Source organism: Sebastes fasciatus, chromosome 8 (assembly GCF_043250625.1).
Source record: "Sebastes fasciatus isolate fSebFas1 chromosome 8, fSebFas1.pri, whole genome shotgun sequence".
NCBI lineage: Eukaryota > Metazoa > Chordata > Actinopteri > Perciformes > Sebastidae > Sebastes > Sebastes fasciatus.
The window spans coordinates 31,079,042-31,093,763 of NC_133802.1; the positions used below are offsets into that span (position 1 = coordinate 31,079,042).

The window sequence follows — 14,722 nt, forward strand, 5'->3', positions numbered from 1 at the left end:
CATAAATAACTGTCCAGCGTGAAGAAGAGCAGTAACGGTCACCTAGAAACCGTTAGTTTGAAACTGTCACCGACCGTTAAATCACCAACGGCTGTATTAGCTAACCAGCTAAACTGGATTTCTTTCTCACAGTTTTGCTCGTAAACCTCCTAAAACACAGCTGTGGTGAAAATGAGGCCTGGATATGTCATATAAAATGTTTATAAAACATGTTTAAGGTAACTAGTGTTGCGTAGTTGACCGTCGTAGACCCGGAGTTTCTTTAGATAACATCATAAAGTTTGATTTATGTATTTATGATTTCAGATATGACCACTAACAGTTAAATTGTCTGCTTGTACACGGTAAAGTTTATCAGACTATTTTATCAGTAGTTTGGGATTTATCCTATAATTATTATTATTACTGTTAATATGAACTTTATTTTTTATTATTTATTTTATTTCATTATTATTATTTTTATTTATTTAAAGGTCCCTTATTGTAAAAAGTGAGATTTTCATGTCTTTTATATTATAAAACAGATTTAAGTGCTATATAAATACTGTGAAAGTATCAAAACGCTCAATATACGGAGAAATACGCACAGCCTGTATTCAAAAACTGTGCGTTTGAAACAAGCCGTTAGGATATCGGTCCATTTGTGATGTCACAAATATACAGCATTCCTTACACTGAGCTAACATTAGCTCAGTTAGCTTACCGGTAGCCCGCCCTCCCTATTAGCGGCGCTCACATAAAGTACAAAACAAATAGCCTAGTTAGCTGATGCCTGATTGCCTGTCATTCATATACAGGAGGCTTGGTTATGATATTCAGTTTAAAATAAAGAAGGCCAGTTACTAAGTTACATGAGAGTACTGTAACTGGTCTGGGATGTTTTATTAAAGGTCCCATATCATGCTCATTTTCAGGTTCATACTTGTATTTTGTGTTTCTACTAGAACATGTTTACATGCTGTAATGTTCAAAAAACACTTTATTTTCCTCATACTGTCTGCCTGAATATACCTGTATTCACCCTCAGTCTTATACTGTCTGCCTGAATATACCTGTATTCACCCTCAGTCTCATACTGTCTGCCTGAATATACCTGTATTCACCCTCAGTCTTATACTGTCTGCCTGAATATACCTGTATTCACCCTCAGTCTTATACTGTCTGCCTGAATATACCTGTATTCACCCTCAGTCTCATACTGTCTGCCTGAATATACCTGTATTCACCCTCAGTCTTATACTGTCTGCCTGAATATACCTGTATTCACCCTCAGTCTTATACTGTTTGCCTGAATATACCTGTATTCACCCTCAGTCTTATACTGTCTGCCTGAATATACCTGTATTTACCCTCAGTCTTATACTGTCTGCCTGAATATACCTGTATTCACCCTCAGTCTTATACTGTCTGCCTGAATATACCTGTATTTACCCTCAGTCTTATACTGTCTGCCTGAATATACCTGTATTCACCCTCAGTCTTATACTGTCTGCCTGAATATACCTGTATTCACCCTCAGTCTCATACTGTTTGCCTGAATATACCTGTATTCACCCTCAGTCTGAAATGCTCCGTTTTAGTGCATTTCAACGGAATTGCAAAGGAATTGTGTTGCTAGGAAACAGCTTGGGTCCATGTTTACTTCCTGTCAGCTGATGTTATTCACATACACTGCAACAGGAAATAAACTGGGACACATTTAGAATTTATATGTTTAAAACCGTGTAATGGTCTAAATATTAAATATTTGTGACCTCACAAATGGACAGAAATCCTAACGGCTTGTTTCAAAAGCACAGTTTTTGAATACAGGCTGTGTGTATTTCTCCGTATATTGAGCGTTTTGATAGTTTTAACAGTATTTATATAGCACTTAAACCTGTTTTATTATAGAAAAGACCTGAAAATCTCACTTTTTTTACAATTTGGGACCTTTAATGTAAGTAAATATCTAGCAAGTGTCCTGAATACATATGTAGACCTGAAGCAAATTCGTTTGAACGCCACTAATTTCTTAAAGCATTAACACAATCGAATCAGGCTCAGTTTTAAAGAAGATAGATATCATAGGCATCATATGAAACTACAAAACCTAAGGAATATTGGTACCAATCATGTAATACTAGCTTGTCACGAAGGAGGTTAAGAATGGGTTAGGAAGGGGGATGGGGGATGAGGGTCGATAGATAAGGGGATTAAGGGATGACGGGATGAAGGGATGAGGGTTTGAGGGATGAAGGGATGAGGAAGTGAGGGGATAGATAGGGATCAAGGGTCGTGGGTGGGGGGGATGAGGTGAAGAGGGGTCGTAGGAGAATGGATGGATGGATTGATGGATGGATGGAAGAGAGCGATGATGGACCGGTGTCGGCTACAGGTGAAGGGAACCGGGCGAGTCGAGACTCTGAGTGGGGAAGCCGTCTCTTGGTGAACTCTGATTTTTACCCACAGTGCTTTCTGTAATCAAACGAGAGAGAAGGTTGAGAGAAAGGAAAAAGGGGTTTGTGGGGGAAGTGAGTCAAGGGGAAGTGAACATACCAGGTGTGCTTAAACACTTTTGCTGTGGAAACGGGATGTTTATGAGGAGGTCTTTGTTCCCAAACTTAGTTATAAAACTTCATTAATGATATAATTTGACAGAGCCAACCCTCCATCTTCTCCTTCCTTTCTAAAAACTATATCCAAGTCCAAATTTTGATTACAGATGTACATACAATGTTTATTTAATTCCTTGAAAAATGATGTATAAGTATTGGTATGGTTTGAATTAAAAATCTGGGTATAATGTCCAGCGACAAAGAAAGAGCTGACCTCTTGTTCCATGTCTTGCTGGGCATCTTGTCCAGGACCAAATTAATATGAAGCAGTAAAAAAAGTTTACACTTGAATTGTAATTTATGTACATTTTGAAGATTTTCCACCAAGTCCCTGCTGGTGTACGAGTTATCAATTTAATAATAAAGAACAATTAAATACATTTATATATTTATTTATTGCTCATATTTTGCTTTACAAAGTTAGGAAAATAATGTTCAAGTCAGGCCTGATGTTACCTTACACATAGACAATGATCCAGTTACCTCCACACAGTGAGGCATACAGCTTATTAATTAAACACTGGTACCGGATCAGTACTCGGTATCGGCTGATACCCAAAGCCCAGGTACCGCTATCGGTATCAGGACTGAAAAAGTCGTATCGGTGCATCCCTAATATATTAACTATTTTTTCACTAGTGTGTCAGTTTGACATATGGATCACACAAATAAAGTCTTCCTCAAGGATTTCATCATTTATATTATTTATGTTATTCTATTACTGTATAGATTTCCTCGTACTGTATATGTTCGAGCTTTTATCCATAATAATAATAACTGAGTATATATATCATTAACAATTATAAATAGTTGTAGAATTAAAAACTCCCCCAGGCAGATCCTTAAATAACTATTGCATATTCTGTAAGTCAGTGGTTCTCAACCTTTTTCGTGTCAAGGACCCCTAAATGAATACACATTAGGTCACAGACCCTGTCATTTGATAAGATTTTGCTTCAGGGACATCCATCTGAAAAGATTAGATCTAGTTGTCAACTACAGCGGAGGAGATAACTATAGAGGAAGTGAAACCTCTGATCAGAATAGTCACTCTTATGACTCTTACTGACATTGAGCTCACTTTATAGTAAATTAAATAATGAAAATAAACTTTCCCCCATTTTTTTGGGGACCCCCTGGAACTCCCTCAAGGACTCCTGTGGGTCTCCAGACCTCTGGTTGAGAACCACTGCTGTGACAGTGAGATTAGTTGTCTGTTTCTCTCCACAAGATGGAGCTCTAAACAAATATTTATGTTTTAGTTGTGTTGGTTCTTGTTGCTCTTCAGTGTAGATGAGAACCAGGGAACACATGCCAGGATTACTGTAGACAGTAGGTGGTGCTAGTGATTTATCATCTGAGCAAAGACCTTGTAAAACTGCATCATTGGAGGTTTCAGCTATGAATAAGCAATCTTAAATACTTAAAATGTGTCTGTTGATTAACTATTATTAGTTGGTTTAAATGCATAAATTAATCATAACCCCCATACCCGGTGTACTTCATGGTTCATAGTAGTGATGTGTTAATAAGTTGGATTGTTATTACTGGACAAAATTCAAGTGATTTTAAGTGTACTGAATGCTGACTACCAGTTAGTTTCAGCTCTCCCACCCACATTATGTAGCCTAAACATTCACTTCAACCCATCCTTCACCCCATCTTAGTCCTTTTTACTGAATGAAAGGAGTATTTAAATTCAATCTTATGAAATGATGTAAGTGAAGAAATTATTTTCATGGAATAAAATGTGTTTAATGTAACCAAACAAATATCAGATTTGCTTCAAACAGATTGTAACAGACTTCCATCGGCTCTCAAAGGTGAATTTCAATGTGGCCACCTCACAGTCATATGGCTCTTTGCCGAGTCAGAAAATCACCACTATGCCCAGGAGAGGATTATAGTAATTTCCACAAAGATTGGACTGTAGGAGGAAAGCGGGGTGGAATCTTTGTGTGTGTGTGTTTGCATGTTTATGTGTGATGTGTGTATGGGGGAAGGGGGTCATCATCATTGACATTCATTATAATGAAGTCTTCGCCTTTTCACCTCTCCCACAGTTGCGAATAAGCATCACCTCCAAACTGCACTGGTTCCAGTGGGAGGAAAGACCAAGCAGATCTACATCACACATGACCTGAAACCCTCAACCAAAAGCACGTCAGAGTCCAGAAGGCTGTCATAAGGTACTGTAAATATCAATGTTACCGTAAACAATTTGTCACCATATTAAATGTGAGATTTCAGCCTGATTATCCATATCACTAAGACCATTACTGAGACAATTTGACATTGTGCAGCATGTGCCACTGAGGGTTTTACAAGAAACTAACTGGATAATCTACGCTTATTATCAGTTAGCATATTTGGTTGTATGAAGCAAGCTTGCAATCCAGATGAGGCTGCAAGTACTGATCCAATACCAGCGTGATTAAAAAATAAATGAAATGTTATTATTATTATTTAACAGCTGTTTACTACTGACCATTTAATGGTTGCGATAAGATTCCTATCTTTGTTGTATGACCTGGCTCAGATTAAACCCTTCGTAAAACATGAACAAATACATACACTTTTACTTGTTGGATTTTTCCACTGTGAAAATTATTACATATTCCTCGCTCTGACTACCGTTACACTCCCCACTAGCACCGCATTGTTGGTGTTTGGTATCGTCACGTCACAAACAAACCTGCAATCGGTTCTTCTTCGCTGCTCTAAAACAGTAGTTTCATCCATGATACATCCAGGGCGACAGCACAGCAAAGGCTACTGTTTTGGAGCGGCGAAGATTAATTGATTTACGGTTTAACAAGTTGATTTTTTTTCTGGGATAATTTATGGTGTCAGATTGGTGCAGAGACTGGCGTACTCGCCGATACCAGATACCGACTTTTGTGCAGTATCGGACGCATTTCCAATACTGGTATCGGTATTGCAACAACTCTATGCTTAAGTAACAAGTCTTTGATGACGTCATGCCTGATGCCATACAGGCTTACAGTGGAGATTAACACCGTATTTACCATTTGCTTCATTAAATTAGGACTTTAAAGCTCAATTCTAATCACAGTTTATAGAAATGTGTTTTTGTTCCAAGGAAATTGCTTCTTCTTTCTTTTTCTGTATATTTAAAAAAAAAATTGTTATATTTTATTTATATGTTATTTTATGTTGTGTTGGTGCCACTAATATTACTCCTAGAATTAAGTCATTTTAAAATTCTGTTAATCCCAAACTACTTTTCCAGTCATTCATCAAGAGTAAAGTATAAATATTAAGTTCATCTATTTATATTAAAGGTCTTATTGATAACATTTTCATGTGGATGAATATTAAATATAAAAAAAAAAAAACATCCTCAAAGGTGTCTAATAAAAGTATGGCTTTTCCTGAAAAAAAATTATGATTGTGAATTAATCATTTTAAAAATGTTGGCGGGTCCAAAATGAATGTTTTGTTTATCTCTGTGAAAGAAATCTGACGTTTAGTTCCCACTTCTAACAAGGCTATGTTGTTATGTGTGTGTTATGTTATCAATGTTATCAATAGCATCTTAAAGATAATATCAGGTACATTCCACACTCGATTGTTTAATTATAAATGCTAGGTTTATTATCTAAAAATAAATGAGATCATGCTAATGTAACAATGAAAAACGCTACAGAGTACTAAAGGTGTGCCGGCAACCCCACACGCAGTGAGGATAATCACACCTCACCTGACCAGAGGGGGTTAAAATAAGATAATCTGGCGTACCTAGATCTGTCTCGTCAAGGTCACAGAGGTGACCGGAGTTAATGTTGTGTTGGTGAATCTTTGGAAAGCTTGAGGTCATCATTTGATTGTCTTCAAGGTAGAAAATTCATGGAAATTGTGGCTTTTGCTTTAGTTTGTTGGTTGAGTGAAAGCAAGTTTTCCTTTGGTGAGGATTAGCAGTGGTCACCTGTCCTGAGTGTAATTTTATTGGATTAAGGTATGACACCAGGCCACTGCGTCTCTGCCACGTCCACCCAGCAATGTCTGCAGAGCCGTGCGCTCCCACTAACAGAGCTAAAAAGTTTTAGAAATAAGTAATGACTACATAAACTCGTAAAAAAGTAATACAGAAATATACTCAGGTGACTTACCTCCTGCTACTTGCTTTCCTACCTTGATAATGAATACTAAAATGCGGGCAATGTTTGTGCAGTATATTGTGTACATCGTTCTTGATGAGCCCCCTGTGGTACCTTAAACCACAGCTAACAAGAGAAGAGTTGCTTTTAGCCACCCAATATCTCTAATAACCCTAGTAGAATGATGCAGACCGTGCTATAATATTGATCTTTTGCATGATATCTATGTTATTGTTACAGACAGCTATTTTCTTTCACCTCAGGTTACCTGTTTTGTAGTATTTCCCCAATTAGCTGCGTTGGGCTGAGGATATGATGTGTGCTTCTGTGGATGTTTTTGTTTATATTTTGCGCGTTGGCCTTCATGTACATATGTCGGTGTATGCATGCAGCCATACATTGTAGTACGCGTTTGTGTGAAGTTGTGTTTTGCGGATGATGTTGGCTTCCTGAGGCTGATTACCACCCTCTTCCCAGCGTCTTGTTTTTGCCCGTCTCTCCGCCTGTGTGGAAGTTGTGTGGGCACCCTCTGGATTGCCTCACCGCCGAAGCATGCCGGACCCTGTTATCCAGCTATCCATCTGTGTTATTGATTTTTTTTCCCTCTTTGTAGAGTTTCATCTTTCCTCCACTTTTCTATAGAACGATGGAGAGGGAGGGAGAGCGAGAGAGAAAGGAGGTGCGAGCGAGGGGGCAGAGCAGAGATCTGAGAGCTGGTAGAAGAGGGGGGGATGGAGGGATGGAGCGTTGGAGGAGCGGAGCAGCGGTGGGGCTTCTGAGGGTAGGGGTGTAAGAGGTTGTGGGGGGGGGCACTCAGCCTGGACTATGGATGAGCAGAGAGAAAGAGGCACTCTTGAAGTGTTGGAGCTTTTTTCTCTCTCCCTCTCTCTCTTCGTTTCTCTCCATTCTCTTGGGAGCGCCCCCCTCCTCCTCCTCTCCTTCCTCCTCCATCCTGCTCCGAGGCGCCTCTGGTACACACGCTCCACTCGCCACCCCCCTCCTCCTCCTCCTCTTCCTCCTCCTCCTCCTCCTCGTTCCGTCCGCCTGCCTGCCGTCTCTCCTTCCCGGGGGGCCTGGGCAGTGCTGGCGGCGCAGCCGTGATTTGCAGGAGATTTGTCTAAGTGAGAAGCAATTAGTGCGCCTAAGCACCGCTAATGTATGCATGCTGGGGCCGCCGCAGCCCCTCCCGCTTGGCGGTGCCAGGCCAGGCCAGACCAGGGCACCGTTGGCGTTCTCTCTCCCTGTCTCCCCTTGTCTCTTTTCATCTGCGGGCCGTTGTCTTGCTCTCACTCCCCTTCAAATGACCCAGTCCTCTCTGATTCTATTAGCACAATAATTAGCAGACCAATAGTGCTGAAGTTTGTGTTATTATTTACCATGTCACTTTATTGAAAGTATTCAAATGTATGCGGCTGAATATATTACTTAGGGGCGGGGAAAAAAATAGATTCACTGATGTATCGCGATTTTGTTTTGAAATGGATTTTTTTTAATGCCAAGATCGATATATTTGCTTCATCTGAGTCTATGCAGAGGTAGAAGGAAGTTACAGCTTTTATTGTTGTAGTCTGAGTAACGTGGATATGACCTGCAGCCTCACATTTTATATCCAGCGTGGTAAACACTACACATCCAGTAAAGTATGGAAACACTTTGGGTTTCACACATTGCAGGAAAAGCAGAGCTAGACATCACGGCTAAAGCTGCATGCTAACTCTGTCATGGACAAGAAATGTTATCGTATTGCGGTAACGTTCGGTCAAGCCGGCCGTCACTCTCATCTCTGTGGTCAAATCGGCCGACGTTACAACTGTAGAGCACCCATATACTGACATTTATGTTAAATGCATTCAAACGGCCCCAATGGAGCCGACCATGGATGTATAAAGAGAACGGAGCTGACGGGAGAGCTAGAGACCACCTTGGAGAAGTTAAAGGAAGTATACACATCCGGTTTTCAAAATAAGGTGTTGACAAAGGGAACTGTATATACAAAATAAATATATGGAAATAAGATTGATGGATTATATTCACCAGTAGTTTAAAACATCACATGTCCCTTATACATTTAAAGAATATAACTACTTATTCGTGAGGGAAATATATTAATAAATAATGCCTGACAATGACTGATATATTTGACTTCAGGACATCTCTGACTACATGCTGAAAATCAAACATTTAGATATTTTCCAAAGTAAAACTCAGTGGAAGTGTATGATTCAACTTTTTTTCCCATGGTCTTGTGTTAAAAGAGTTAAAAAAAAATCACAATAAATTGGAACATCGTATCACAATACTTATCGAATCGGCACCCAAGTATCGTGATAGTATTGAATCAGCCCTAATATTACTCCTTCCAGTCTAGAGCCTTCTCCAAAAAGTGCCGGGGTAGAGTGGGTTTGTGAACCTTTTACCTTCTAAACTTCATGGAGGCGCATTGAGGTGATTTCTGTCCCTCATCTTCTCCCACATATGTTTCCATTGTAGATTCGGAGGAGGCTTTAGTAAGCCTGGAAATTTAAGTCTGTCAGTGATGGTGAGTGGTAGCATAATTTCAGTGCAGTAATCCACACACTTGGGCATACACTCAAATGAACGCGCAGACACATCGCAAACACACATGCACAACAAAGTGGAACAGTGGTGGGTGGTAGGATTCCCTTTGAAACCTGCGGTGTAGAAAGGCTTGTTTGCAAGCGCGCAAGCATGAGGGGACGTTCTGCACGCTGTGACTCCCCAACTACTTGCAGATGAACTTTGGCCTTTTCTACACGTTCAACTCTCTCTTACTCGAGACAAAAACAAGATTAAGTCTGCTCATCTTTACGCAGCACTGCCTGCCTTCCAAGTGGGAGCCTACATGGACCGTGGGTGGTTTTGGAGCGAGGTGCTCGTTAATTAAAGATAGGCTAATTAGTGGCGCTTCTTAGCCTGGCTTTTGCGGCGCTGATAAGAGGATAATCCTGGAGAGAAAGGCGGAGATCGAACTGGTCCCCGGTAGACCGGGCCTCCTGCTCGACTGGACTGGAAGAACCCCCCCCCACCACTCCTCCAACCCCCCGTCCCGTCTCTGCTTCTTTAAAGAGACTTGCAACCAGAGAGTATAGAATATTCAAGCAGGCTGCACTTCAGCAGGAGGAAGCCTACATAAAAGACATTAGCCAGCGCTTGTTATGCTGTGGGTGTCTGAGGCTGTTTCAAAGATACATCCACCGGGTTAGCTGAATTTAGCTAAGAAAAAGCATAATGGTGTATTGTAATGTTACAATGACTTTTGATCCCTGTATGGAAATGATCTGGTCACCTTTTCCCCTGTGGGGAAAGTCTTGAGTACAACATCAGTTATATAGCTACATCCCTAAACATGTTTATTTAGTGCCTTGCTCAAACACACTAGTGTGTCTTTCTGCTAATTCGGATGCTTGTTTTTGGTCATATTAACTTGTCTATCCATCGGAGCCTGCCCTCATTCCAGATAGACAAACACACATGCAGACATGTAAATAATCACATTTACGATCCACCTCACACTCGCATGACAGAAAGGTTGCATGACCCGACTATCATTCACGTGTCTCTAACCCATATTTTGTCATGGGGAGTTAGCCATTAGCACTTGCTGGGCTGTTCCCATATGCTGGGGCCTCCACAGATCTATAATTCAGGGGTGGCAGATGTCCCCATGTATTATTCATGAGTGCCGTTCCATGCCGGGCTAGCAAGCGAGCCAGCGGCAGAACCGTCACAAGGTCCTTGCATATAGGAGGTCTCTTACATGTTGACCTGCGAGTGCACCTTCCCCGCAACTCCTTCCTGCAAGAGCGAGCTTTACAGAGAGGCAGAGCTCTCTCAGATGACAGATAGCATCATGGGATTAGGAAGCCGCATAGATGCTGTTGGTGACGTTCTTGTCTTTAGTATCTATAATTGTGATAGTCATGAAACATAGGAATTCTTTTTTGTAAGGGACACATCATCTATTTCACATGTAAATTTACTTGTTACAGGGAGTGCAACAGTCTTTCTAATGGTCTGTGGCTCTAGAGGAGCTTTGACAATCTGAGAAAGCATTATTGGAAATGTAGGATCAGTGGTCCAGGGTCTGAAAAGTGAAGCCAATATCTTAATCTTGCATTTTTTTCTAATAGCCAGCAGGGGGCGACTCCTCTGGTTGCATAAAGAAGTCTGGTTGTATAGAAGTCTATGAGAAAATGAGCCTACTTCTCACTTGATTTATTACCTCAGTAAACATTGTAAACATGAGTTTATGGTCTCAATCGCTAGTTTCAAGTCTTCTTCAATACAGCATGATGTTCATTTAGTAAATTATGGTCCCATTTAGAGTCAAATAGACCATAAAGCAGGGGATGCTTTAGGGCGGGGCTACCTTGTGATTGACAGGTCGCTACCACGGCGTTGTCCGGTCTGGGTGTCCGTGTTTCTGTCTTACAACTTTAACCCTTTCAACTTGTGTTTTCAGCTCATGAAAGTTAATTATAACCTTTTTGGTTGCCTAAATATGTCTTATTCAGTGTTCTGTTGTACTTAGCTCAACCCTCTCGTGTCACTTCTGGTTGCAAATAACCAAGATGGCGACAGCCAAAATGCCGAACTCGAGGCTTCAAAACGGCAGTCCACAAACCAATGGTTGACATCACGGTGACTACGTCCACTTCTTTTTTTAATACAGTCTATGCGAAGGATTCAGTTTTTGGTGTTCGTTCCATACTAGGCATTAAATGTTAGGACATCTCGGCCTTTGTAACATTGATTTTTGCCTTTCTTTTTTTTATTTTAAGGTCCGCTTTATGGAAGTATAATAATACATCACTAGAGTGGCCCTTTTTAAAGGGTCAGTTCATCAAAATGACACAAAGGAAAACATATTTTTCACTTACTTCTTGTGGTATCTAGCCATGCAGATCGTTTTGGTTTTATTTGTCCAGGTTTTAAGATATCTCTCACTAAGATGTATGCTGCTTTTCAGTATAATAGAGGTGAATGGAATTTAGTTTGTGTTGCTCACGGCATTAAAACATTTAGAAATCAATGGCAACATAGCTTTCCAGATATAATGTCCCTGATAATCCACCAAACCCTCTTAACAGTTTTCATAGAGATGTTTTTGCAGTAGAAAGTAGTTCCAGTGACCCAGATATTGTCACTTGACATGCAGTCAAATTTAATTTACCTCTTATAGTACTCAGATGGCAGCAAAATCTCAGAAACGGATACCTCAAAATAAAACCCAAACTATTTACATGGCTAGACACCGAGAGGGAAGTGAGAACACGTGTTTCTTTGTAATTTGGGTTTAAAACTCTCCATCTCTTCTTATAACACCTTGGTCTGTGTAATGCAGTATAAAATATTCTAGGTGCTTCGGAGCAGAGGAAAAGGTTGGATTTTGCGCCCGTGTGTGTGCGCATGACTGCGAAGCGTCTACTCTGTAAATCACACCTACATACCTGGAGGAGACAGCAGCGTTGTGTGCCGATACCCTCAAAGAGTGGGAGATAAAACACACACACACACACACACAGGCACCCAAGATCACAAGCTGCCGCCAGCGCCAAGCCTGGCCGGCGCTGAACCGGCAACCCGATACCTCCTCCGGAGCCGTGCGGAGGGGGAGAGTGGGTGTGGGAGAGAGAGGCGTCCATAAAGTCTGTCCCGCCGGTCGGCCGTAACCTGAGCTCCCAGCAGACAGCCGCGGTGCCTTGCAGTCAGCCACGGAGGAGTGTGTGTGTGTGTGTGTGTGTTTGAGTGCGTGGGGACGGGTGACATGCTGCCACACGCTTGTTACCACGCTTGGGATCAGGCCTGTGTGCATGTGTAGACTACAAACACACCAACACTAAAAACCCTCCCGTTGACTTTCTGTCTTTCTCACAACTTTACACTTCCCCTTACATTACTCTAAAACTCCTCTCAGCATCGTGTTAATACATCAGTTCTTTTTCACGTTGACCCTTCCTCTCCCTGAAATTGATACAGATGACGAGACGACGGGACCTTTTGTCACCGAGTCACTGAGCTTTTCTGTCCTTCAGGCTTTAGACTTTTCTCCAATATCTTCTCTCTCTTTACCCTCCGCGAGCTTCCAACGTGACCGTCATCCAAAAACATCTGAGACGTCAGCGAGCAGAAAACTGCCGTCAGCTGCCATATTGCTCGCTGTTGCTGCCAGGGTGCTGCCCTTTACGGATGTGAGCGCAGTGTGAGTTGGATCGGAGGGGGATTGGTGGTGGAGGGGGGTCGAGCTTGTCTCTGGGCTGGCAGAGGGACAGGAGCCCCTTGTGCGGTTGCAGTGGGTGAGGAGGTTAACTGAGCCACAGCAGAGCCAAGACGCTGCCTGGGATATTGACAGGTTGGAACCTGAGGGCTCCTGCAGGATAGGAACACACTGCCAGAGGCTTGGTTACCACCACCGCCTGCCTGCCTGCCTCCCAGGGAGGGAGGGGGTGTAAGATGGAAAGACTGGGTGAAGGGAAGAATCTCAGATTTTGTCCTGCAAAATGGCTAGAAAAAGAGGATCATGGGAAGGGCAGGACATGGGAATGATTTGGCTGGGCTGTATATTAATAAGAATATTTGTTTCTGATGGTGATGCATATCAGGAGAATATGGAAAATATATGCAAGAATCAAAAATAAGATAATTTTTATGTACTTGTAAAGTACTGTAAGCACTGTTAGCACACTGACACACTGACAGCTGCTGTTGCCTGTTGGGCTTCTTATGCTAACTGAGTACCTGTGAGGGTTTCTGGACAATATTAGTCATTGTTTTGTGTTGTTAATTGATTTCCAATAATACATATATACATACTTTTGCATAAAGCAAGCATGTACATTTGAACAGATAAAAACGTGCGATTAATCGCGGTTAAATATTTGAATCGATTGACAGCCCTAATAATTACACTAGAAGTTGAACTTCATAATAACACTAGACATAAACAGCTTAAGAGTATTAAATACTTGACAAATCTCCCTTTAAGGTACATTTTGAACGGATAAAAATGTGTGATTAATTTAGGATTAATTGCGATTAACTATTTGATTTGATTGACAGCCCTAGTTCGACTGTAATACTTTCCACCAAACAAAACTCTTCAAACGTGTTAATAAACTTTCAGTACCTCATTTGCCGGAAGAGAGTCATGCAAATAAGGGGGATTTTATAAAAACATATCACGACAGCATAGTTAACAGGCTTTAGTGGAGGATTTGTTGTAGCTCCACCATCTTCTGCGGAGCTCCACTCTGCTGCTTTCACTCAGTCAGAAGCTGGTCTGTGTGGTTCAGGGTCATTTGCCATGGTAACGGTGGACCGGGTCAGAAGGTGATTGGCTTAGCTGAGGAGGGTGCTGCCGGCTGTTTGTTGATTCTCTGATAGGGGTGACCTACCCCTGACCTCCACACAAATCAATACTGCCTCCTTAAACTTTCATTTGTCCTCGTTTGCTCGTGCTCACCCCCGATTGGGAGCAATTAAAGTCGAGTCTAAACATGTTTTTAGCTTAAATTGAATTTGGAGAGAGAGGTGTCTGTACATTATTTCCTACGAGTTGAGAGAAATGCAAAGGAATTGCATTATTGGTGTATATTTTTTAAAATATTTCTCTCTAAGAAGAGATTGAATTGTATAGATTTACTGTATGTCAATATTTCAGGTCTACAGCATACCACAGGTAAATTTAGATGTGACCTAGCGTGGCCTTTCTATCGAGGTAGGTGAATACGAGGATGGTAAATTTCCAGTCACCGTATGATTTCAGAGAAAGCTCTTTGTTCTGTGTTTATAGAGAACTTGCGTGGTGTAGGGAGTCCCTCCAACGCAGGAAAGCCTTTATGAAGCTACTTCCTGTCTCTTCACCTCCTCTTCGTTGCACTTTTGTTTCTCTCTCAACCCCCTCGTTCTCACTTTCACTACCCGTAATCCCCGGTGTGGCCTACGAGGTTCCTCTGCTGAGCAGCAGGGCTGTGTGGGCTCATG

The 14,722-nt window shown here is 41.5% G+C and overlaps 1 protein-coding gene across 2 annotated transcripts in view; it reads left to right on the forward strand.

The window, feature by feature from the left end:
* samd11 (sterile alpha motif domain containing 11) overlaps window positions 1-14,722 on the forward strand; it is a 130,380-nt gene that overhangs the window by 15,841 nt on the left and 99,817 nt on the right. For both annotated transcript variants that reach the window (XM_074645012.1, XM_074645011.1), the window contains exon 2: window positions 4,661-4,786. The gene's annotated coding sequence lies outside the window, so the exon portion shown is untranslated. The remainder of the gene's footprint in view (window positions 1-4,660; window positions 4,787-14,722) is intronic.